The sequence below is a fragment of the Hyperoodon ampullatus genome (genome assembly GCF_949752795.1).
Source record: "Hyperoodon ampullatus genome assembly, chromosome: 16".
NCBI lineage: Eukaryota > Metazoa > Chordata > Mammalia > Artiodactyla > Ziphiidae > Hyperoodon > Hyperoodon ampullatus.
This window is the reverse complement of record NC_136929.1, coordinates 12,646,117-12,672,250: the sequence shown is the minus strand read 5'-3', so window position 1 is coordinate 12,672,250 and position 26,134 is coordinate 12,646,117. Positions and strand designations below refer to the sequence as shown.

General features: G+C 45.2%; 1 protein-coding gene across 1 annotated transcript in view; it reads left to right on the top strand.

The window, feature by feature from the left end:
• The first annotated feature begins 2,915 nt into the window (after window positions 1-2,915).
• Window positions 2,916-26,134, top strand: part of FARP1 (FERM, ARH/RhoGEF and pleckstrin domain protein 1) — a 295,645-nt gene continuing 272,426 nt past the window's right edge. The window contains exon 1 of the mRNA XM_079721658.1: window positions 2,916-3,016. The gene's annotated coding sequence lies outside the window, so the exon portion shown is untranslated. The remainder of the gene's footprint in view (window positions 3,017-26,134) is intronic.

Below are 26,134 nucleotides of genomic sequence, written 5' to 3'. Positions count from 1 at the left end.
CATAAATCTGAAAATGAGGCATAAATGACATAAAATGACAAGGAAACACCTCAGTTTTTCAGGGGTTGATTTTTCCAGATGGCAGATTTTCCAGGCCAGGTAGCTCTGGCTTTCTAGGTAAAGGAATTTAAAAAGTGTTTTCAATGAGATTAAGTACAAAACCCAGAATGTTTGTGAGAGCTGGAAGGAACTGGGGGAATTGGCTCTCCCAGCGGGAGCCCCCAAACCTGCCCTCCTCTTTCTTTTCCTTCTTCCCCACTGGCTACTACCCTCTGCCTGTAAAGCCTCAGACTGTGTCCTTTAAAAGTCACCTTCCCTCAAAAACAAAATCAAAAAAAAAAAAAACAACCAGCATCAGATGTTATGTATTCAATATTACGATCATACACATGCTAAGAGAGAAACGACACAAACTTTATTCCAGACATGGAAAGAAGATGATGAAAAAAAAAAAAAAGAAGATGAAATAAACACTGTAGCATGTGGAAAATGTCTTCCAAAGAGAGTGACTGGGTAAATGTCACTTTTCTAATTTTTTGTGATTTCTACAAGTTTTTCGGTTTTAGCTGTAAGGTATGGCATAGCACCTTGCTTGCTACTGGGTGAAGTGCCCAGACTAGCAAAAAAACAAAACAAAAACAAGAAAAACAGCACTGGAGGGCTTGTTAGAATATCGTGCCTCAAGCTTACTAAACCAGATCTGCATTTACCAGAATCCCAGGTCTGCCACAGACCTGGCCACACACTGGAATCACCTCCAGAACTTTAACAATACCGATGCCTGGGTTCCCACCCCAGAAATCCTGATATATTTGGCTGGCGTGAAGCCTGGGCGTTGCGGGTTTTTTTCAAGTCTGATGTGATTCTGTGATTCTGAGACCCAGTACTCTAACTTGGTGGTTCTCAAAGTGTGGGCCCAGAGCCCCCTGGGAACCTGTTAGAAAGGCACATTCTCAAGCCCACTCCAGACTCCCTTTCCTGGAGTTTCTGATTCAGTAAGTCTTTGAATCAGCCGGCCAGGCAATTCTGATGCCCACTGAGGTGGGAGAACCCGAGAAGGTAGGTCTGGGGAGGGGCCCAAGAATTTATATTTCTTAAAGTTTCCGGGTGCTGCTACCGCTACAGGTCCGAGAAGCACACTCAGAGAATCACCGAAACCTCTGCTCTATGGTTTGTCCAGAGCCACGCCTCCAGCCCACTATTGCTTCTCTTCGATGACAAACTTCCCATCTGCTGTTCTTTTCAGGTTTGAGGCCCAGATGACCCTTTTTACTTCCACCTTCTCCAAATATACAGGCGTTAAAAAAAAAAAAATACAGTTCAGCACCTCAAACTCAAAATCTGTCTCTTTGCTCCAGAAACTACTCACACTAGCTCCGCACAGGTGCCCCCGTCCCTCTCAGGCACCGCGTTCCCGTGTGGACCACTGTCCCACAGGGGCCCCTGTCCTGATCCTCTTTGAGTTCAGTCGTGGCCTCTCCCAAGAAACCTGCCTCCAGACTGGAGGTCGAAAACTTCTCTAAGGCGCAAAACGAGCAGGGTTCTGGGGTCAGCGGCCGTCAGGGGCGGGTGCCCACTAGCCTCGGCATCTAGCAGAGGGTCGCTTTCGTTTCTAACCTGCCGCGCGTCCTTTTCCCTTCACGTGCAGCGGGCCCATCCACAGCGAGGAGGAGAAAGGGCAACAGCAGGGGCTGAGGAAAGGCGGAGAGGTGGTAAGGCGGCAGCTCCCAGCTGGAGGGGGGGACAGGGACCTTCCCCCCTTAGGTGCCTGCCTGCTGGGTCTTGATCTTGCTCCCTCCTCCAACGAGTTCCGCGAGCTCTGAACAGGAATCTGCAAACCTGCTAACCTATTTCACTCCTTTCCCCCGCGGGGCACTGCTCCTGTCCTCGGAGGGGCGAGTAGGGGTGGGGATTGTCGGGGGATTCGCGGTGGGTGGAGGACGCGGGGCCGCGGCGGGGGGAGGGGAGGTGACAACTGCCCCTCCGGGATTAAGTCCCTCGTAGCCCAGGGTGGTGCCGGAAGCCCGCTCCTGTGGCCACGGGGGAGGGGTGGTGCTCGCGGGTCCCTGCGAAGCGCCGCTGTCCGCGCGACAACGTAAAGTCGTAGGTGGGCACCCGGGCGGGGCTCCCCCTTGCACAACCTCAACAGCGACCTGCAGAGTCCGCGCCACCGATCCTCCTCCAGCTGCTCCTGGTGTTGCCCGTGCGCTCGTCTCCCGCTGCCTTAGCTCGCTTTCAACCACAGAGGCTGGACTGGCGCGTCCCTGGTGGCGCAGCGCACTCCGCGGAGCTTCCTGCGCTCGGCCCCGCGGCGCCGAGCGGAGAGATCGGCTCCGGCCGTAGGACCAAGTAAGGCGCGGATCGGAGGTGGGCTCGCCCGGCCGGGGAGGGGCGCTCGGGCGGGCGGCCCCTCGGCGCACCTGCCCCCGGGGCGGGGCGGAGTGGGGCGGGGCGCGCCGGCGCGCAGGTCGCGGGCGCGGACGCTGGAGGGGGCTGTGGCTCTCCCGCTGTCCCCGCGGCTCGGGCTTCGCGGCGCCAGGGCTCCCCCCGCTGAGGGGCCGGCCCAGGCCCGGGGAGGGCTCGCCTTCCTTCACTTCCCGCTCGCCTGTCTGGAGGCGGCGGGGCCGGCGCGGGCGCAGGGCTGCGGGCGCTCGGCTGGCGCGCGGGGCGGGGACGCGGCCGCCGCCCGCTTTGCGCCGCTCCTCCCCGCGCGAGTGGCGCTCGGCCCGGCGTCGAGGCGGCCATGGCGACCCTGAGCCCGCTCCCCACCCACCCCGCCTGCTCCGCCCTCCCCTCCGCCCCGCGCCACCTTTGATGGCTCGGACCTCGGCCGGCCACCGCCAGCCCCGCTCGCGTGTCCGCGCCGCCGCCGCCGCCCCCGCCGCCCGCGGGTATTAATAGCCGAGCGTCCCCGCCGCACGCGCAGCCGGAGCCGCCGCGCCCTCGGCCGCCGGGAGCTCGGAGCTGCGGAGCCCGGAGGCCGGGAGTGAGAGCCGGAGCCGCCTGCGCCGTGGAGGTAGGAGGCGCGCGGCGAACAATGATCCCGGCGGACTGGCGGCAACTTGTGCGAGTCGGGCGCCCGGAGCCGACCGACCGGGGCGCGGGTGGAGGTAGCTGCGTGGCCCGCGGGTCCTGCCCGGAGGAGGGCGCGGCGGGTGGGATCGGGCTTCCCCTACTGAGGCGGGAGAGTCGCCCTCCGGGCCCGGGGCAGCCCGGCAACAATAGCCGGAGCTCGGGGGCCTCCGGGCCCCGCGCCGCCCCTTGCACCCTCGTCTCACCTCCGGGGACTCGGGCTGCGGGCTCCGCGCGCGTCCCCTCTCGCCTCCCCCGCCCCGCGGCGCCCTTCCCCCTCTTCCTCCCATCCCACCCGGCGCGCTGACAGCGCCGGACGCGGCTTCCGGACCTCCGGCTGCAATCTCGGCCCCTGCGACCGACCGCGGGCCGGGGAGGTGGCCTTCGGCGCCGCTGCCACCGCGCTGCCGGGTGCCCTCCGCTCGCCCACGCCGGCGCGAGGACCCCGGTGGGTGACAAAGAGGAACACGCCCTCCGCCTAAGTTAGATTTTGTCCCTCTTTGCCGCCAACCTTTATGAAGAGCAAAGTTTTTTTTTCTTTCTTTTTTCCTTTTTAGCAAAGGACAGAGAGTTTTGTGGTGAGCATTTCCAAACAACAACTTCTGATTGTGGTTTTACGATTTAAGTTCCGGAAACTTTAGCTGTGTGATCCTGCTAGACCTTTGAGAGTGTGTGCGTGCGTGTGTGTGTGTGTGTGTGTGTGTGTGTGCGTTTTGTTTGAGGGGAAAAAAAATGAGTTCCCCGTAATCAGTCTGGATGTCGTTTATGGCAGTCGGAGCCCAGCTGGGGTCTGTGCAGGATCCCCCAGAAACGAGGGAGGTGAGGCGCACAAAGAAACGAGGACCCTGGTATCAGATCAGCCCCTTGAGATGTGGAGAGATTGCCTTTCATCTGGAATAGTTTGGCCGGGCCAGCCTGTCTCTGATTCTCCTGGAGTACCATGGTGGCCTCTGGCTGTTTCGGTTTATTATTGTTGTTGATGTCTTTCTTGTTAGTTTCCCAGGTTCGAGTTGCTCAGCCCCGCCCTCCCCTGTTTCACGGTTCCCCCTTAGCCATGGCTTTTGGGGATCCCCATCTCCCCCACCCAGCAGGCAGGGTCTCCAGCAGAGCCAAACCCCAGCCTAGCAGTGGGTTAGGTTCACTGTGCTTTGCTTGTGGTGACTTGGCCAAGCCCATTCCAGAACATCTTCCAGCATTGTCTTGCTTTTCTTATTCAGTCTAAACAGGACAGAAAGGAGGAAGAAAGGCCTTTTTGGTCCTGAGAGCTTTGGGACATTTGCCTTAAAAAATTGTCCTCATTGTTGCCATCAGGCAGGCCCTTCTGAAGTCTCCTACCTTTGGTTGACTTCCCACATTCCACAGCCTTCTGGCTGCGGGTTTACCTTCAGCCTTTCCTGGGGGTTGGTCTTCTGGGTTTGACAGTTTCTGATGATGCTCTTCGTGTGGGTTCAGCATCCACATGGCTCACTTTATATTCCTGCAGCATCGTTCTGCAGCAAGGCACCAATATTGGAGTTACTCCAAGCACAATGAAACATTTGTGTTTTTAGAATGTCTGCCTAATAGAGCTGCTTCTGGGTAAAATGAAGAGACACATTATTGGCCAGTGGCTGGCTTACTGGGCGAGGTGTTGGTGGAAATAGTGAGCTGCTAGCCCAGTGCTTCCCAGAATCTCTTCTTTCTTTTATGTGGACGAGAAACTTGAAATACTTGGTGATGATGTAGCTGTGCTCCATAGGGTCACAGATTCGGTAGCATGCCCCCTGTGAGTTGGGGTGTGGTTTTTCATTTAAGGTGTTCTTCCCCTGTGGGAATCCTGAAGGTAGGTTTATAATGTCCCTTTTCACATAGTTAGGCTTTTTCTGGAATTTTATACAGGGATTGAATTCCTTAGGTCTTAATAGAATACTAATGGTACTCTGCGGGCCAAATTTACCAAAAGGAGATTTAAAAATCTATCCTAGATAATTTTCTTCTGGAAGGTTGCAGTTATGCCATAATTATCTTAAGGCCATGAGGAACCTGGGTGAATATTTTTGTTTCGCTTTTTATTTAAGAAACTGTCCGAGGAAATGGTTTTAAGAAGATAAGAATTGGATATAGTATTGAAAGGGTTAGTTTTTTTTTTTAAGTGGAATTCATCCTCTAATATTCATTGAGCTCTAATATTCATAGAAGAGTTTAATTCATTTGGAAATGGTATGTATTTATAAGGAGGGTGCCTGTGATAGACATCAGAAAAGAAAACCTTTTTCCATCCTTGAGGAGGTTAGAGAATGCTGGAGAAGAGACAGGAGCCCAATTTTTGCGTACTGAACACTTTAGGAAAGACGGCATTATGGCTTTCCTAGAGGATGAGGAAAGTTGTATGGATTTGTAGGTACTTGGCTAGTGCTTTGACAGCAAAAGCTTTTGTAACTGGCCTTGCTTATTTCAGAGACCTGCCTAGTGAAATGCACTTTCCCCTTGAACTGAAGATGCTACAGACAAGAGAAGGGCTCTTATAATCCCCAAATACAGTCACTCAAGTCCTTTCTACTTTGGGTGCACAGGTATTCCAAGTGTTGCTTACCATTGCCTGGGAGGGGAGAGGGTGGGCTTTTAAAGGTTCCTGGGGCTGCACCTCTTGTATTATTTGGTACTTTTGATTGAAAGGAGGGCTCTCCAAGCCTGACTGTTGAATGGGAAGCGGTGGATCAACTTTTTAAAAACATTTTCTTGCTTTTTAATGGTTAGTTTCTGCTGTGGCCTCACTTCATCGTAGGCCCCTCACCCTCTGTTTCCGCCAGGTTACTGCCTTAAGCACTTCCACATGTCTGGGAAGAGCAGAGCCCAACGGTTTCCATTCAAAATTGTTTGAAATACTGATTTCACCAGTCCTTTCATGCCAAATGCTGCCTTTGTTTTTAATCAAGAAGGCCCCAGAAACTGTTTATTTTAAAGTGGAGAAACTGGCTTTTTATAGGCTGCCCTCCTCCTGGTTTAAGTCAGTTAAAAATGTTTTGCCAAGTGGATACTTTGAGCAGAAGTGGACAGTTGGTACATAGTAAATGTGGGTGCTCTAAGCCTTTGATACTTGTGAAATAAACCAGGGACCATCAGGTACAATGTGCCTCAGCATGCTCAGTGCTGCCTGTGAACTCAGGCAGTTTTCTTATTTAATGTGGGATGGAAATCACACGGCAAGATGGGCAATTTAATATGAGAATTCATCATCTACACTGAATTAATTTCATGTGTAAAATGGTCATATTTGTGCATACATTTTCAAACAAAAGGGCCTCAGGCCAAACTGGATTACCTTTAACTCTCTATTATGTAATATTCCTCACCAAAGAGTAACTCCACTTTATGTGTAGACTTTGGCCTTTTCATAAAGGTATCTTGGAAGACTTATAAATCCAGTATTATATGACTTTCATTTTGTGTTCTCATCGTATTAATTCAGGATCTAGTATAGTGCTTGGCACATAGCAAACCCTTTCTAAATACTTGTTGAGTGAATAAGTAAACCTAATTTTCATGTCCTTTCAAGTTATTCTTTAAGGTTTTTAAGGGAAATTTGATATTAGCCCTGACAAGTTGTTGTTCCGGGAATTTGAAAATTTGGTATTTGATTTCATTTCTGTTTTGTTCTAATTTAACAATTTAAGCTAACCTTTAAAGTTGGGTATTGTAAAAATATACAGGCTCATTTTAAAAAAATCAGACAATAAAAGCATGAAGAAGAAAGTAAAACCTACCTGAAAAAATTAGCTTCTGGGATAACGTTCCCTTTCCTTCTTAGAGATACATTTTTTAGAAGTTCCATTAGTGAGCACCTCTTGGGGGTAACCTCAGTTTTTGTGTGCCTTTAAATTTGTTCCGGAATGATAAACTACCTGGGCACGCAATTCTGGATTGTTGATCCTGTATCAGTCAACTCTCTTTTGGTTCCATTGTTGTTGTCGCAGTGTCCACTGTCAGGCTAACTGTTATTTGTAAATAGTCTGTCTTTTCTCTCTGGCTGCTTTTAAGATCCTCTGGGGTGCTGCAGTTTCACTGGGTCTAGATGTCATTTCTCCTTTACTTTTATTCCCCTCTCTCCGCCTCCATCTGCTTCTTTTCCCTCCTCCCTCCCCCTTCCTCCATCATCTTATCAGTGTGTTCGTTTCTGTTGCCCTGTAGTATTTCAGTGTCTGGATGTGCTACAATTTGTTGATCTGGTCACCCTTGGCCACTCTGGCTGTTTCCAGTTTGGGCTGTTATGAATAAGGCTGCTATGAACATTCGTGAACAAGTCTTTGTGCGGAGATCTGTTTTCCTTTTTATTGCTCGGTCTTATGATAAGTGTATGTTTATAAGAAACTGCCATCTGTTTTTCCAAAGTGTTTGTACCATTTTACATTCTCGCCAATGATATATGAGTGTTCCACGTACTGTAATCCTCATGAACACTTGAAATTATCCATCTTTTTCATTGTAGCCATTCTGGTAGATGTGTAGTGGTATCTCCTTGTGGTTTAATTTTATATTTACCGGAAAGGGAAATGCTAAGTTTTCCTGTGCTTTTTGGCCATTTGTCTATCTTCTTTTGTGCCGTGTCCATTAACACTTTGTTCTTTTTCATTGATTTTTGTCTGATTGTTTTATATAGCTTTTGAGTATAATTGACATACAATAAACTGCATATACTTAATGTCATCTTATTTTACAATTATAGGAGTTCTGTGTATATTCTATATACAAGTTCATTGTTAGATCTATGTATTATGAATATTTTTACCAGGTTATTTTTTAATCTTTTCCTCTTTTAGTGGTATCTTTTGAAGAGCAAACATTATTAGGGAAACATTGCACACGGTCTACTTATTGAACTTATTAAAGGTCAGGGAATTTCTTCAACTTTGGAAAAATAACACATTTCTGTATGTAATACATAGACTAATATTGCTGTGTTCAAGAGGTCGGACTCCACTTACTTCATGGGGATGGAGCAGTTCTATTCTTTCCTAACTAAAACTGAGTTGAAAAGACATGAAAATGAAAAAACAAAAAAACAAACCCTGCTTATTTTGAAAATCTGGGGAAACAAAGTGTTTAAGGTTATGATCAAATAGATTTCTGAAATTCAAAATTGAATTGTTTGTTCTTTTAGCACACAGAAAGATTGTGGAAAATAAATATTTTTGAAATCAATAAAAAAATGGAGCCCTGGGTAAAAGCAAGATGTGACATTCTAAAAAGAGCTTGGAATGGCATACGTAGGTGCTTGTGAAAGGAGTTTAGTTTCCGTATTTTGGCATGAATTATATAGTGTTATTTATGCATTCTCCTCATTTTCTGAACCAGATAACAAGCATTGTTGTCAGGTCAGAAAGTATGTTTTCCTGATTTTTGTTTCTCCTGCCCATAGAAGGTAAATAAGTATTGCTTGACTTGAATTAAAATTTTTGTAATGACTGAAACAGAAACAGACTCAAAGAAATAGAGAACAGACTTGTGGTTGCCAAGGGGGAGGAGGGTGCGGAAAGGATGGATTGGGAGTTTGAGGAGATGATTAGCAGATGCAAACTATTTTATATAGGACAGGTAAACAACAAGGGCCTACTGTAGAGCACAGGGAGCTACATTCAATATCCCATGATAATCCAGAATGGAAAAGAAAAACAAATAAGTAAATAAAATTTAAAAATTTGTATAAGGAAAACCCCATGACTTTTTTTTTTTTTTTTTTTTTTTTTTTTTTGCGGTACGCGGGCCTCTCACTGCTGTGGCCTCTCCCGTTGCGGAGCACAGGCTCCGGACGTGCAGGCCCAGCGGCCATGGCTCACGGGCCCAGCCGCTCCGCGGCATGTGGGATCTTCCCGGGCCGGGGCACGAACCTGTGTCCCCTGCATCGGCAGGCGGACTCTCAACCACTGCGCCACCAGGGAAGCCCCCCATGACATTTTAGAATACGGAAGTTAGAGATTGGGATCGAAGGTAACAAGACTTGGGAGTATAGGTGTTAAACTGTGATGTTGGGCAAGTTATTGGTGCTCTTTTCCTAAAACATCAAGGAAACTTCAAGAGTGCATTTATCTTCCAGTGACAGAATCTTTGACTAATAGCAGTGAAAGTCATCAAACAATTAGTTGCCTCAAGTAATAATAAGAAGGAAGGGGCTCCCGGTTCAATGCCTCAGCTCACAGCATCACCTGGGACCCAGGTCCTTTCTGTCCTTCCACTCTGCCATCCCAGCTTGTTGCCTTTTGTACTCTGGCTTGTTGCCTAGTGGTTAATTAGACTGCTGCAGCCTGATTAGCTGTTATGGCGAAGGGCTGCTGCAGCTCCATGCTTTTTACTCTTACACGTTTGGTGTCGTCGGGCCAATAGTGGCACAGCCTTCTTCACGCTCCTTTTGTCCTTAAGCAAAGTGCTTCTCAGAAGCCTCCAACATTTGTTGGTCTTTGAAGAAGGATCTGGGGGATATTTCTGTGCTCTGAAAGAGGGCTGGACTGAATGTGATGCCTGGAACCACAGCAGCCAAAATTGTGACTAACCTTGGGATGAAGGCAAGAGGATGATGGGCTGAAAGATGGAAGCAGAGTTCTTCTGGGCCTCGCTTAGTCACTGATCTTCCTGCACCTGGAGCTCACTACACTAAATAATAGCTAATTTTCTATACCAAATAACGCAGACCTGGACTTAGTGTAATAAACAATAAGTTTACCCACTTTCTAATTCTGTTATTGCCATCCAAAGCATCTTGACTGATATATTAATTGGAAGACTTTATCTTTCTTTTTAAAAAATATTTTGTCTTTTTTTGTTTTTTAAATTAAGTATAGTTGACGTACAATGTTAGTTTCAGGTGTACAACATAGTGATTTGATATTTTTATAGATCATGCACCATACAAAGGTTATTTCAGTATTAATGACTATCTTCCCAGTGCTATACATTACATCCCTGTGACTTACTTATTATATAACAGGTCATTCGTGCCTCTTAATCTCCTTCGCCCATTTTGCCCGTCGCCCCACCCTCCTCCCCTTTGGCAGCCACTAGTTTGCTCTCTGTATCTGTGAATCTGTTTCTGTTTTGTTATATTTATTCATTTGTTTTTTAGATTCCACATATAAGTGAAAATACAGTATTTATCTTTCTCTGTCTGACCTATTTCACTTAGCATAATCCCCTCCAGGTCCATCCATGTTGTCACAAATGGCAAGATTTCATTCTTTTTTATGGCTGAGTAATAGACCATTGTGTATATATACTACATTTTCTTTATATATTCATCTGTCGGTGGACATTTAGGTTGTTTCCATGTCTTGGCTATTGTGAATAATGCTGCAGTGAACAGAGGGGTGTGTGTATCTTTTTGAATTCGTGTTTTCGTTTTCTTTAAATACCCAGGAGTAGAAATGCTGGATTGTATGATAGTTCTAGTTTTAATTTTTTGAGGAGCCTCCATGCTGTTTTCCATAGTGTCTGCACCAATTTACATTCCCACCAACAGTGCTGGAGGGTTCCTTTTCTCCACATCCTCACCAGCGCTTGTTATTTCTTGTCTTTTTGATGATAGCCGTTCTGACAGGTTGGAAGATTTGATCTTTCATCCGCCATTTAACATTATCTATGAGAAAGAGTTTATTACTGTTAATTATATGGAAAGTGGCTTAGTGATCACGTCAAGTCACTGTGAGAGATGAACTATTTTTAAGGACTTTACGTATTTGATAATGTGTGCAAATCTTGTCACTAAGTCTGCATGATTTTCACCTTTTCCTCTTACGATGGCCTTGCAGGACATCTGCTTAGCCTTGACTGTTTGGGGTTTGGATAACAAGACATACTTGATGGGAATATTTCATTTCTTTAAGAAAAAAATGATGGCAGTGCCTACCATTTCTGTCAACCTAGAATGGCATTTATCTGCATGTTTAATATTGCTTAGGAGATTTGTGAGGCCATTATTTATTTATTTTAAAAATAAACTTATTTATTTATTTTTGGCTGTGTTGGGTCTTTGTTGCTGCGCACGGGCTTTCTCTACTTGCGGCGAGCGGGGGCTACTCTTCGTTGCGGTGCACGGGCATCTCATTGTGGTGGCTTCTCTTGTTGTGGAGCACGGGCTCTAGGCACGCAGGCTTCAGTAGTTGTGGTGCACAGGCTTAGTTGCTCCGCGGCATGTGGGATCTTCCCAGACCAGGGCTTGAACCTGTGTCCCCTGCATTGGCAGGTGCATTCTTAACCACTGCACCACCAGCGAAGTCCCTGTGAGGCCATTATTAATCAGAGATTAATATCTTCCTTTATAATCTTGCCGGATCTTTTGGTTGTCTGGCATGAAATCTTACTGGGGGCCAATGTTATTAGTAGAGTGAACTGCTTGGAAATGTCAGGATTTGGGTAAACTAAAGATTTACTACGTTGGAAAATTAGACACAGATATTTGTGAGCCTGTAAAGAAAAGTTGAATGATTTTATAATAACCATAATCCAAGCAAATGAATTGAACGGAAAAAAGCCTGGTGCACAACTTGCAGAATATAGAGCCACAGCATTTCTATCTATTTTTATTTAATTGATATGACTTTAAAAAAGAAATCTGGTCCTTCCCCCACCTCTTACTGTCAAGACGGTCAACTGACCAGGGTAACTTGCATATTCACTGCTGTTTTATTTTTACTTCACTTTATGTAAGGACTTACCAATTCAACAGATATTTATTGAACAGCTGTGTTGAAATACTAGTTACCATTGGTGCCACAAAAACAGGGTGCAGTTCCCTGCTCTCAGAGTGTAGCATCCAGACCAGATTGGAGAATTATCTAGATAATTACAATATAAGGTGGTATATGACCAGAGCTTTGCAAAAGGTACTGTAATCGTGGAAGTGTTCAGGATAGTAAGACACTGGATTCTGGTTGGAAGTTGCATTTAAGTTGAGCTTTCAATAAAGAAGTGTGTTTTGTTTGTTAGCTTGTTTATTTTAGTGTTCCCTTTGTAGTCTGTTTATTATAACAGGATTAGAAAAGTATTCACTTATAAAACAGAAAGTAAAAATCCCTTGCAATCCTGCTGGTCAAAATTTATGAAGATTAAGATTTGATTTATTTCCATTTGACTTTTGGCATATTCGATATAGTCCCAGTATTTTTCTCTATACATACAAACATACATTTTTTAAAAATTGGGAGAATGATGCATGTATCATTAGAAGTCACTTCCCCCCATAACATTGTCTGAGTGTTTTCCATACTGAGTTTTCTTTGAAATGAAAATGTTCAGTGACTATATAATATCCCCCTGTATAGTTCTACGTAATGAACCTAACGTTGCCCTTTATCGGTCATTTCTTCTGCCTGCAGTATTTGGCTGCAGTGACAATCTGTACATAAATCTATGGAAAAGAGGGTCTCTTGTTGCAAGGGACAGACACCCACCTTGAGTCATAGGAAGCAGAATAGGGGAATTTCATAGCTCTCAATTCCAACCTCAGAAAGGGCAGAGGTGGGTCATCTCAGGAAGGGAGACCTGGGTCCAAAGACTCCAGCCACCTGTGGGGTTGCCCTCACAGTGCCCTGCTTCTTCACTAGGGAGTGGCTTCATTTTCCTGGTTCTCTCCACTGGCACTTCGGGACAGTTTGCTGGTGAGGGTGGCGCTGTCCTGCACGTTGCAGGAAGGATAGCATCCATGGCGGTCCTTCAGTCACGCTGGCAGTTAGTCACAGCGTCACGCGTGTTCCATTCCCTGGGATAAAGCATTCATGCCGCTCCTGCTGGGATCGAGAATCACCTAGTTGGAGTGTGAACCCCCATCTCCACCCCTCCAGGGAAGGACTCCTGTTTAGCCCAGATGAAGGGCCCCTCTTGTGGTGTGTGTGTGTGGGGGGGTGTACAAGGATGGGGTGAGGGTGGGGAACAGCAGCCTTTATGGGTAGGATTGACAGGCAGAAATAAGGGGAGGAGACTTCCTGGGAGAGGGATCCAAAGGGAAGGAAGAGCAGAGATAGGCAGGAAAGGCCTCGGTCCACCACCATCCAGGGCTGTGCTGAAGCTCGCGGGTCCCCATCACGTAAAGGTTGATGTCTGAGCCCCGAGAGCAGCAGTTCTAACCTGATGTTCCCTTGTGAGGGGCGTCATAGTGATTTGTCCCTGATTAGACGTTATCCCCAGACAACCTTCCTCTCGCTTGTACTCAGACACACCTTCCGGAATGGGAGGAACGGGGTAGAAATCGATCAAGCTTGCTCGGTGTGAGTTTATAGCAAAACTGTTCCCTGCAGAAGCCCACCAGGTAGGCTGGGATGGGAGGTGTGCCTGTGTGTTACTTTCTCCTCACTTGTGACCGCTCTTTACGTGCCCCCTTTCTCTGTTGTTGGTCAGGAGCACTTCGTGAGCAAAGGTGTTCGTTCGTGGCAGCCCTAACCAGTCCCCAGCAAACAGGGCTGTTTCAGGGCAACCATATGTTGAGAGGGAAGATACCCATTTGTGACACAGCCAAGCCATGCCCATTTTGCAAATTCCCAGTCAAAGCAATGTCTGTGTCTCAGTTCCTTGGGCTCACCTTTTGAGATTATCCACAGAAGCGTTGGGGAAGCTGACTGATGCATAACTGGTTTTATACGTAGAGTATCTCACATCCTTACTTATTTACTCCCCGATGTATGAATTTTGCCTTTTTCCCCAGAGTTAGTTTCTGGAGGTCAGGGGCCATGTCTCAAACTTCTATTGTATCTTCTAGGTACTCAGAAAAAAGCCTTTCTTTGATGGATTAATGAAAAACTTATCATAGGATCTTAGGCAGCTAGAAAATCACAATTCATGAGATTCTCAATAACTCTTCACAGGCTGGAAAGAATAAAACTGATCTATCTCACTTTTAACAAAGATCTGTCAAGCACCTTTTATCCCGAGGACACTATTCTTGAGATTCACATCGGTGAACAAAACAGGCCGAAAATCCTCGTCTTCAAGGGGACCATATATTTTTCGGGGTCCAAATTGAGACATTTTTGACCCTGAAAGGTGCTCACTCCATGGGCTGCCAGAACAAGAGGTGTCTAAGTGGATGGTCAACCTCGTGCTCAGAGAGTGGCCCAAAGTGGGCAGCTGATTTTTCCCAGAGACCGTCAGACTGCCTTTGGGACAGTCTGGGGACAGATACAGTTAATCTCCTGTGACTTCAGGGATGAGCCCCAACATTTACTCACCTGGCACATGTTTACTGAGAACCCGTGAGGTTGTATCAGTGTTCTCCTAAAAGATTGTTTGCTCCCAGGCAAGACTCTTCATAGGGACATGCAAGTGGGAGATGTGTCCTCACCTGTCGAGGAAAATAATGAATGGAATTGTTTGAGAGACGGTGGACTCCTGAGATACACATCACAGATTCCAAGTAACTTGCTTGCAGAAGTCCTTTTTCTTTCTTTTTTCTTTTTTTTTGAAGTCCTTTTGATCAGCTTTTTTTTTTTTTTTTTTAGATTTGGAAATCAACAGGGCTCTAGGCCCTGAAGGTGATTTAACAGATATATTTCTTTTTAAGGGAAAAAGGAATTGAAAATGTTTTGGAAGGAAAGCATATGTGCATTAATAAAAACAAATGATCTACAGTAAAAGTGACTCCCCCCGTGTACTGTTCTGTGAGTTTTACCACGTGTACTGATTGGTATGACCAATACCACAATCAAGATATGGAACATTTTGGGCTTCCCTGGTGGCGCAGTGGTTGAGAGTCCGCCTGCCGGCGCAGGGGACGCGGATTCGTGCCCCGGTCCGGGAAGATCCCACATACTGCGGAGCGGCTGGGCCCGTGAGCCATGGCCGCTGAGCCTGCGCGTCCGGAGCCTGTGCTCCGCAACGGGAGAGGCCACAGCAGTGAGAGGCCCGCGTACCGCAAAAAAAAAAAAAAAAAAAAAAGATATGGAACATTTTCAGCAGCTCAAAAAATTCCCGTATGTTGTTCCTTTGTGTCACCCTCCTCTGTCCCCTGCCCCAGCCCCTGTTAACCGCTGGTCTTTGCTCTGTCACTATTTGTTCTTTTCCAGAATGTCTTCTAAGTGGAATCACAGAGTATGTAGCCTTTTGAGAGTGGCTTCTTTCACTCACACACATGTCTCTGAGATTCTTCTAAGTTGTGACCATCATTCTCTCCCTTCTGTTGCTGAGTTGTATTCCGTTGTGTGGATGGACCACAGTTTGTGTGGCCATTCAGTTGTTGAAGGACCTTGGGGTTGTTTCCAGTTTGGGGCAGTTGTGAATAGAATGGCTATAAACGTACAGCTGCTAGAAATTGTCACGTGCAGGCTTTGACGTGGCCGTGATTTCTCAGGGGCAGAGATCCAGAAGTGGGGTCTTCACCAGCACTTGATGTTGTCAACACTTTTTATTGTAGCCATTTTAATAGGTGTGTAGTGCTGTGTCAGCAAGGCTGTTCATTTATTTATTTATTTTAAAATACGCTAAGAAAACACCTGTACAAGGGGCTTATCCAAAGATAGGACTAAATCATTTTCCTGGACTACCTAGCAGAGGCTTCATGAACTCTGTTAGCTGCCCATTTTTTGAAGGAGTGGATCAAAAAGAGCAATTGTGTATATAAAGTCTGTAACAATGCCAGCAAGAAAGAGATGTAAATAACATGTCCTGTGGATACTTATCTCAGAGACCTGATAGGGTGTATAGGTTTGATGTCAGTAAGTATCTTGTTAATTCTCTATATGAATATACAGTGAAAATGATTAAGAGATAAAATTACAGAAGCAGCTGAAAGGCAGTAGAGACATGGAGGAGAGAACACAGGCTTCGGGGCACGTATTAGTTGTCTATTGCTGTGTGACAAATTCCTCCCAAATTGAGTACTTAGGTCAATAGTAAATATTGTCTTTCACAGCTTCTCTGGGACGGGACTCTGGGAGTGGCTTAGAAAGGCAGCTCTGGCTTGGATATTTGTAGTAAAGATGTCAGCTGGGGTGGTAGGATCTGTTTCCAAGGAAGCCCATAGGCTCCTCGGGCAGGCTGCTTGAGTGTCCTCACAGCATGGCGGCTAGATTCTCCCAGAGTGAGTAATTTATGAGGAGACCAAGATAGAAACTGCCATGATCTAGGCTGTGAAGTCCTACTGTGTCATTTCCAGATTCTGGGTCACACAGGCCAGTCATGATTCAGTGGGAGGTGACTACCCAAAAGCGTGGATGCCAGGCGGCAAGGACCACTGGGAGCCATCTTGGAAGCTGGCCACCATGGGACTTGAGGGACCTGTGTTCAAATCCCCGCCGGCCACTCAAAAGCTGTGTGGTCTAGAGCAAGTCATGTCATTTCTTTTTTTTTTTTTTTTTTTCGGTACACGGGCCTCTCACTGTTGTGGCCTCTCCCGTTGCGGAGCACAGCCTCTGGACGCGCAGGCTCAGCGGCCATGGCTCACGGGCCCAGCCGCTCCGCGGCATGTGGCATCTTCCCGGACCGGGACACGAACCCATGTCCCATGCATCGGCAGGCGGACTCTCAACCACTGCGCCACCAGGGAAGCCCCATGTCATTTCTGAGTCCTACTTTCCTCTCTCATTTTAAAAATGGAGGTAAAAATACCTACTGAATAATAATGATTGAGATACAAATCATGGATTCTAAATAAATTGCTTGTCAAAGGCTTGATGGTCAGCATTTGTTAAGATTTGGAATTTTGGAAATTTGGGATTTCTTTTGGGAATTGAAGATAATATCTAAAAAGGGATTGTTTGGCAGTTTATAAAAGGCTCGTGACATGGCAGGTGTTATTTGTATTATTAAACCATGAAGCTTTGAATCTTAACTGTGCAGAACCTGTCAACAAAGATAAACACATTAAGTAATGACATTCTTTTTAGCAAAGGTATTGGTCACAGCTCCATTCACTTTTAGATTGTGTATTTTTTTCTGTATATTTTTCTCTATATATGTATTTTTTCTTCCTTTCGTGAAAGGAGAAAGCCAGTTATTGTGAATTAGCAAAGACCAAATTCCTCACCCAGTCTGGTTCTCAAGTCTTTACTTTTAATAATACCCCCCAAATAAGAAATATGTTATTTGTGGTCTGCTGCATCCTCTTCATAGAGTGTTTAGAAAATGCTTACTTGTAAAAGTAATTTTAAACTACATAAAGTAGCTCCATTTGACTTTATCGTAACAGTCCAGAAAGCATTCCTTTTCGAAGTGATTGTGATGTGGGATAATGTATCTCTGCCTGTTTTGCTGTAACTGAGAAGAAGCATGGCTGAAAGAAATCAGGCGTCTTGGCCCCATCTTCTTTCCCTGCCTCCTCTATTTCACTCCTCCCCCTGACCTGCCGCTATCCCACCCCGCCATGTGCCGCTCCTTTATGTATTTATTTATTTATTTGTTTGTTGGTTGGTTGGTTGGTTGGTTGCGTTGGGTCTTCGTTGCTGCGCGCGGGCTTTCTCTAGTCGCGGCGAGCGGGGGCTACTCTTCGTTGCAGTGCACGGGCTTCTCATTGTGGTGGCTTCTCATTGTGGTGGCTTCTCTTGTCGTGGAGCACGGGCTCTAGGCGCGCGGACTTCAGTAGTTGTGGCTCGTGGGCTCTAGAGCGCAGGCTCAGTAGTTGTGGCGCACGGGCTTAGTTGCTCCAGGGCTCTTCCGGACCAGGGCTCGATCCCTTGTCCCCTGCATTGGCAGGCGGATTCTTAACCAGTGCGCCACCAGGGAAGTCCCTGTGCCATTTTTTTTTTTTTTCCCGGACGCGCAGGCTAGGCGGCCATGGCTCACGGGCCCAGCCGCTCCGCGGCATGTGGGATCTTCCCGGACCGGGGCACGAACCCGTGTCCCCTGCATCGGCAGGCGGACTCTCAACCACTGCGCCACGAGGGAAGCCCCTGTGCCATTCTTAACACAAACCACAGGAGCCCTCGTCCCTTGCATCCTCCCATGTGTACACCTGCCGCTTCCTCTGCTTGGTATGTGAGAGCTTTCCACCCAGTCCCTGCCCACCCCCTTCCAGAAGCTTTTCCGAAGGCTAAGATCTACCCTGGGTGGGTGCTAACATCGACGCTCTGTGTTTATACCTCTGTGTTTTTTCTCTTCCCCACTCCTTTTATTTATTGAGCACCAACTTGCATTGAGCACTTCTAAGTTCCAGGCTGAATTCTAAGGCTTTATGTGTACAAAGTCATTTGATCATCCGAACCATCCTAATTTTTAGTCCACATTTTATGTAAGAGGAAACTGTGGCACAAAGAGGTTAGATGACTTGCTGAAGGTCACATAGTTTATTATTGGAAAAAGCTTTGCAAGTCTTTTCCTGTTTATTGAGAACAACTCCTTCTGAAGTATTTTACACCTTCCACTTTCCTAGTGCCTGGTAAAGTGCCCAGAACACAGTAGGTACCCAGTAAATATTTGCTGAAGCTTAACTCTCTTAAGAGGCAAACTTTGTCTCAAATAATTTCTTTCCATTTCTTTGTAAAATCTAGTCACCCTTGACCTTCTACAGGATGATGAGGTTCTAAGGTTCTGAGCTTACTTCCGGTGTTCTTCATTCACCCTCTTTTTTCTGGGGGTAACTTACCTCTTTGGGGATTATACTCTTAGGTTACTTAAGAGATGACCACATATGTTTAAAATTCTGTATAAGATGCATGTGTTTTTATGCATTGAGAAAAGGGTGTTTTCCCTGCGGTGTTCTTTGGATAGGAATAATGTGAGTGGTTTTTATTTTTTCCTTTGAACTTTTCTGTGTTTTGTAAATTTCCTATAATGAATTTTTATTGTTTTTATAATTAGCCATTCATGTTATTTAACATGAGAAAAGTAAACTGTTTCTCAGAGGTGGAAGAAAAGAAAAACCTGTTCAGATTTTTTTCTGCAAATTAAGCCAAGCCTGGTCACGTATGTAAACAGTCATCTGAGACATACTTGGGCATTGCAAATCTTTCCCTGCTGTGTTATTGAAACCACCTACTTGAAGATCACTTTCTTCTTCCTAGTGTTTCCAAGGCACCTAACCGTAATATAGATGCTCGTGACACTTGGGTGAGAGATGGTGGTCTAGGGGAGATGGTTATCAAAAGGTAATTTTAGATTTCTGGGTTGGAAGTTCAAGGTTGCCTGGGGTCTGTGGTTCAGATCACTGGAATGCCTTTGTTTTGGAGGTGGAATAATTCATAAACATGAACTCAGACTCTGGGTACCGTTTGAGAACAGTAAGTCCAAGTGACATAAATAAATCCCAGAGTTGGCGTTATCAGGTCCAAAGTTGGCGGTGAGGCTCAAGGCCTGTGGCAGGGGAACAGTGTCTTCTCCCAGGCTGGTAGGTAAATTAGCAAGGACTGCAGGGGATAAGAAATTGTCCTGGTTTGAGTCCTTTTATTTAAAAAAAAGGCTGTGCTTTGCTGTAGGAAGACAAATCTGAGAAATGCAGAAGTTGTTTGTCTGCTTGCCGAGCCATGCTGTTTGGGTACCACTTGCCTGTTCATCCTGAGGAGCTAACCAGGGTGGGCATCGTCCTCGCTTTTCATTCCCACTTGCTCTCTTCCCCCGGCATAATTCAGTGCTAGGAATGGCCCTCAGTTCTACCAGCTGAAGACACAATAAGAAAAGTCTGTCTTCAGGGTGACGGTAGGGAAAACCCAATATCCTGTCAAAACCCGTCCCCTGAAAACTGCTTGAGAGTCTCCTGCATGGGCTAGAAGGACAAAGAGCACATAGGAATCATGTCCGGCTTCTCCTTGGAGTCAGGATTCTGGCTGCCAGTTTTGTAGCAGGTACTATGCTAGACAGTGTGCTTGTACTTTGCACGTATGTTTATTTGGCCATTTACTCAATGAGGAAGGTATTATCTCCATTTTACAGAAGAGGAAGCTGAGACTTAGATTATTGGGTAGCGTGCCCACGGTCACACAGCTCATCAGTGAAATCAGGCTTTCCTCAAATCCGTGCTCTTCTTTGTGGCTCAGTTAGGGACCTTCTCCCAGCACAGCTGTACCCAAGCACGCCAGACTAGGGCGGCATGAGCTGGATCCTGCAAGTTCAGGATCAGACCCCGCCTTTATTTAAAAGTGTGTTATTTTGTTCATCGTGAACTTCAAAAAATTACTTTCGATTTTCAAAAAATTCGTTAAAAAAGATTATCTTAGTAATTGTGTGTTTTGGCACTCCCTTAAATTTTGCATCCAAGGCCAGGGCCTCACTTACCTCACACAGGCCCCAGGCAGCAAGCAGTTCTGGAGGCAGAATGTAGACAGTCTGATGAGCCCACAGAGGAGCTCGTCTTCCTTTGCGGCGCTGTGATACTATTTTATTTTCCCTTTCAAGGCATTTTAGTCACCAGTCTCAAAGAGCAGTCTTGGCCCCAACTTTGCAGATGTTCTTTTGTCTCTGCTGGACACAGTGGCTGGTACCAAAGGTCACTTAACAGAAGCTCAGCTTTGAGAAACGGAACCCAGGCCTGATGAAAGCCTGTTAGGTTCGCGGAGGCTGGTGTTTTGTCGCTTGGTGCTGATGTTTGGGGAGCTGGCGCGGGAAGGAGATCTGTTTTCAGATTGAAGCTACATAATAAAGGAGCTGTGCCATGAGGCTTTCCCCAGCACCGATGCCAGCCTGGCAGGTGGATGCCGTAGCTCTGACGGCAGGGCCTGTGCGGTTCAGGGCCGTGAGCAGGCCACCCCAATGCAGGGGGATGGCTGCCTGCCTGTCCCCAGCGTGGCTTGCAGAATGGCTTAGGTGGCCTCAATGGATCACAGGCCTGGCCTAATGTATTTCACATGGGAATCGGCTGTGTTTCATGGAGTCTTTTTTTTTTCCTCTTAATAAAACATTTAAAAATAACCTTGTTTCTTGTGTGTGTGTGTGCGTGTCTTTTTTTTATATTCCATGATGAATTTATTTTACTGAAGTACAGTTGATTCACAATGTTGTGTTAATTTCTGCTGCACAGCAAAGTGATTCAGTTATACATATATATATATATATACACACACATTCTTTTTCATATTCTTTTCCCACGTGTCATTTTTTTTTTTTTTTTTTTTTTTGCAGTACGCGGGCCTCTCACTGTTGTGGCCTCTCCCGTTGTGGGGCACAGGCTCTGGACGCGCAGGCTCAGCGGCCATGGCTCACGGGCCCAGCCGCTCCGCGACATGTGGGATCTTCCCAGACTGGGGCACGAACCCGTGTCCCCTGCGTTGGCAGGCGGACTCTCAACCACTGCGCCACCAGGGAAGCCGCAAAGCCAAGCTCTCTTTTTTTTTTTTTTCTCCCCCGCGTGTCTTTTTTTCATTGCAGAAATAACAGGATCATGGTAGAAACTTTGAGAAGTGAAGAAAAGTAGTCTGGCAACGCACACACATATACACACTCTCACACACAGATGGTTCTCTTCTTCATATTGACCTTACATAGTTTTCTTTCCTTTTCTTAATTAAAAAAAAAAACACAACAGCTTGTTTTTAGAGCAGTTTTAGGTCCACAGCAAAATGGAGTGAAAGCGCAGGTTCCCGTATACCTGCTGCTCGGTCCCTCGCCGCTTCCCCCAGGACCAGCATCTGGCATTTTCCTTAACGTGTAGATTTCTTTTCCTATGTTTAATTTTTTTCAACTTTATAATACATTGTACATATGTTTTGTGAATTTCTCCCCCCTAATGTTGCTTCAGTAGTCCTTAAATTAACGTGATTAAGGGCAAAGTTCTCATGAGGTCACTTCCTGTTGACCTTTCCTCAAAGGAATGCAGCTGAGCTCACAGTGGAGGGGGGGACCCAGTTGACTTGCCCTTTGAATATTTATCATGTGGAGATTTCCCAGACTGTCCTCAGAAGGATGTAGGGGCGATGAAGACTCACTGCTCCCGCCTCTCTTATCGCTGGATTGTTTTTCCTCTTGGCATTTGTGGGAAGGGGTTTGGGATCTCCTTTCTGTTAGAAGTGTGTAGGCTTCCTCGTGAGTTAGGAAATAGAACTGTAGCAGGAGTGTTTCCAGAACAGTCTTGACTGTTAAAGGAAACACCTAACTCTGAGGGATGCTTCTGGCAGTGAACACAGCTGTGAGGCTTGCCTGCTTGCCAGCTTGGGGGTCGCAAAGTGGTGCAGGGTTTCCAGGGGAGGGGGTGGGTGGGAACTGGGAACACGGCTGCCTTCTTAGTGGTGTGTGCTGGAAAAAAAGCGCACCTTTCCCTTGTGTACCTGTAGACACTGGTTTATTTTGTTCACTTCTCTGCAACTACTGCCTAGCACAGTCTGTGGCCATTGTCAGTGGCCATTAAATCTTTGTCGAATGAAGGAAAATGAGACCCCTTTTGGGGCCTTCTTGGTAAAATGAGCTGAACCTCTCAAACCTGAGCCGACCTTCTCACCAGCTGTTTGGCCCCCATGGTCTGTAAAAGCCTTGAATTGATAGTCGCACATTGATGGCAAATCTAAGTTTGTTCATCACCCTGCCCTCCAACACTGCCTACTTTTGAGAACCCGTCCTTTAGCTTCTGGACTTGATTTCAGGCTCTCTCAGGCACAGGCCTGATTAGCCTCTTGAGAAGTTAGAGGTTCTTAATGTTCTGTGAATGGCTGAGATACCTTGCAAATCAGGAGCTTGACAACAAATGTCCATTTAGAGGAAAAAAGAACTTGTTTTGGGGCCATGATATCCTACATTAGTGGCCTAAAAATTAAACCTAGCATGGCCTTTTCCAGTACTTCTGATTACCCCTCTTTAGCTGAATGCTGAGTAAATTACTGGATGGCTAGAGTCTATGAGTAATGCCGTTGGTACCAACTCCAGTAGTCTTACTTTTAGTGATCAATACTTACACCCAATCATATTTAAGACTGTGCGGGAGAGGAGGGAAAGAAAGGATGAGGAAACTGGCATATGGGTATTTTGCCTCTATTAATATTTGTTGATTGGCTGGCTACCTTGGCCAATTTCTTTTTTGTAAATAAGTTCATTTATATCATTTTTTTGAGGAGTGTCATTTGTCCTAACCATACAGAGGTTGGTTGAATATCTGGACTCTGTTTACCAGACACCCACTGGGCAGCATTACTGGGACTCTTGTTTTTGTGGAAAAGGACATTTTAGTTTGAGACTGAAAGAGCCAGAAAGTCTGGGTTGCTCTTGGTGGGTTTATGCTGAAGTTTCTTGATTTTTCCTAACTGAATCTCTTGACTCTTTTTTTTTTTTTTTTTTTTTTTTTTTGCGGTACGTGGGCCTCTCACTGTTGTGGCCTCTCCCATTGCGGAGCACAGGCTCCGGACGCGCAGGCTCAGCGGCCGTGGCTCACGGGCCCAGCCACTCCACGGCACGTGGGATCTTCCCGGACCGGGGCACGAACCCGTGTCCCCTGCATCAGCAGGCGGACTCTCAACCACTGTGCCACCAGGGAAGCCCTCTTGACTCTTTTGATTTGTGTCTGACTACACAACACGGTTACACATCTGTGTCACCTTTTATATGCACTTTTACCTACTGCTGTGAGTCCAGTGGAGGTGTCATTCATCTTTAGAGAGCTTAGGTTTTTGTTTAATATGAAACAAGCTTGTATTCTTAATTGTCTTAAGAATTACAGAGCATCCTTCATTGCTGTTGTTTTAGCTTCCTCCTCTGTTATCTACTGTGCATTTTTGTATGAAAGGAAAGTCTCTGTCTTTCCGAAATAGAGCCAGTCTGGCAGGCCAAGAGGTTCAGCACTTAGAATTGTCCAAAGTGAATGATATGATTCTTCCTTTAATCCTATCATTCATCCTCAAAATACTATGAAGTTTAGTTTGACTTAAAAGTCTTCATTTTGAATTTGAAAAAGAATAGATGTATGCATGTGTATAACTGAACCACTTTACACCTGAAGTGAACACAACATTGTAAATTAACTGTATTTAATTTTAATAAAAGATGGTTAAAAAAATAGACTCCAAAAAAGAATATAGTTGATTTACAATGTGTTAGTTTCAGGTGTACAGCAGAGTGATTCAGATATATACATATGTATACTTTTTCAGATTCTTTTCCATTACAGGTTATCACAAGACATTGAATATAGTTACCTGTGCTACACAGTAGGTTGTTGTTGGTTATCTATCTTATATACATTAGTGTGTATATGCTAATCCCAAACTCCTAATTTACTCCCATCTCCCCCAACACTATCCCCTCTGGTAACGACAAGTTTGTTTTCTACGTCCGTAAGTCTATTTCTTTTTTGTAAATAAGTTCATTTATATCATTTTTTAAAGATTCCATGTATAAGCGGTACCATATATTTGTCTTTCTCTGTCTGACTTACTTCACTTAGTATGATGATCTCTAGGTCCAACAATGTTGCTGCAAATGGCATTATTTCATTCTTTTTTATGGCTGAGTAATATTCCATTGTATATGTGTACCGCATCTTTATCCACTCATCTGTTGATGGACACTTAGGTGCTTCCATGTCTTGGCTATTGTGAATAGGTGCTTTTGTGAACATTGGGGCGCATGTTTGAGTCTATTTTTGAACTAGTTATTTGTCTTTTTAAAAATTAAAAATTGTACTGTAGTTTGGCGTATTATGCAGATATTAAAGGAAATGAAACACTTTTTGGGAAACAATATCCGTGCTTTAAGACAAATTGTAACACTTGAAGTGGGTATTGTGAGCATGCCGCTCTGCACGTGGACCAACAGGCTTTGGTTTTCAACCCCACTAATTCAGGGTTCACGGCAGCTTGAACTCTGTCAGACTGAAGTTTGTTTTAACACAGTGCTGTGGGAACAAGGTTTGTTAAGCAAATAGTGAAAGTTACATGGGGAACATTTACTCTCTTTAAGAGAAGAGACTTTTCCAGCACTTTGGAAAGAATCATTCATGATTCTTGTCCGTTAAACAAACCCAGTAGGACCTTTATATGATAAACTTACATCATTTTAAAAAAACATATCATTCCAGAAATATTTTATGCATAGACATTTAACACAAATAGTAGCATGTACTAGATATTATATTGTATCTTGTTCACTTAAGACACCCTGAAGATTATTCTATATTAGTATATACTGATCTGCCTCATTCTTTTATTGGCATGTAATGTTCCATTTTATGGGGATACCTTTAATTATCTGTAAAGTTGTCTCTGTTGATAGACATTTAGGTTGTTTCAAAAATTTTGCTGTTATAAACAATGCTGCAGCGAAGATCCTTGAAGTCTCTTTGTGAGTATATCTGAAATATAAGTTCTAGAAGTGGGGTCTGTAGTCAAAGCGTATATTTGTTTTTAAGATAGATAGATGCTGCCATATTGCCTCTCAAGAGTTTGTTCATTTGTTCTGCTAACACATATATCGTGCTTACTTTGGGCTAAGAACTGTTTCAAGTGCTTTACGGATACTAACTTGTTTAATTCTCAGAGCAACTCTTAAAAGTACTATGGTTATCACATCTTTACAGATGAGGAAACTGAGGTCATAGAGATGATGTAACCTGGCCAAGGGCCACATCCAGTAAGTGGTGAGCTAGGATTTGAACCCAGCAGTCTGGATCCAGAGGCCCCTCTCGATCAATCATTGTGTTTAACTGCCTGTTCCAGAGAGGAACCACAGTCATGTCCAGTGTTTTCACTTTCCCTAATCTGATCAGTGAGATGTCAGGTTTTCTTAATTGTCATTTGCGTTTTTCTTACTGCTAGTTGAGGTTGGACACATTTTCAGATGTTGAGCCATTTGAATTTTTGTTTTGGTATCTATCCGCTACCTGTTCCTGTCCTTTGTCCATTTTTCTATTATTGACTTGAAAATATTTTTCTTATTGATATGTAGGAGTTCCTCTGCCTATGGAGAAGATTAGCCCTGTGTCAAATGTGTTTTCAATGCTTTCTCTTACTTTGTACTTTGCTTTTTGGCTCTGTACTTTGTCACTCTTTGCCTTTATGGCATCTGGGGTCTAGGTTATGTTTAGAGAGAGCTTCCGCTGTCTGAGAGCATTTGTAAAAATCTCATAATTTCTTCTAGAACTTTATAGTTTATTTTTTTTTAATTTATGTCGGTTGAAATAATAATATGAGAGCCAACTTTTTTTCTAATAATATTTAGTGGTAATGAAGTGTAGCTATACAAGAATAAAAAACAATCTCCTAGT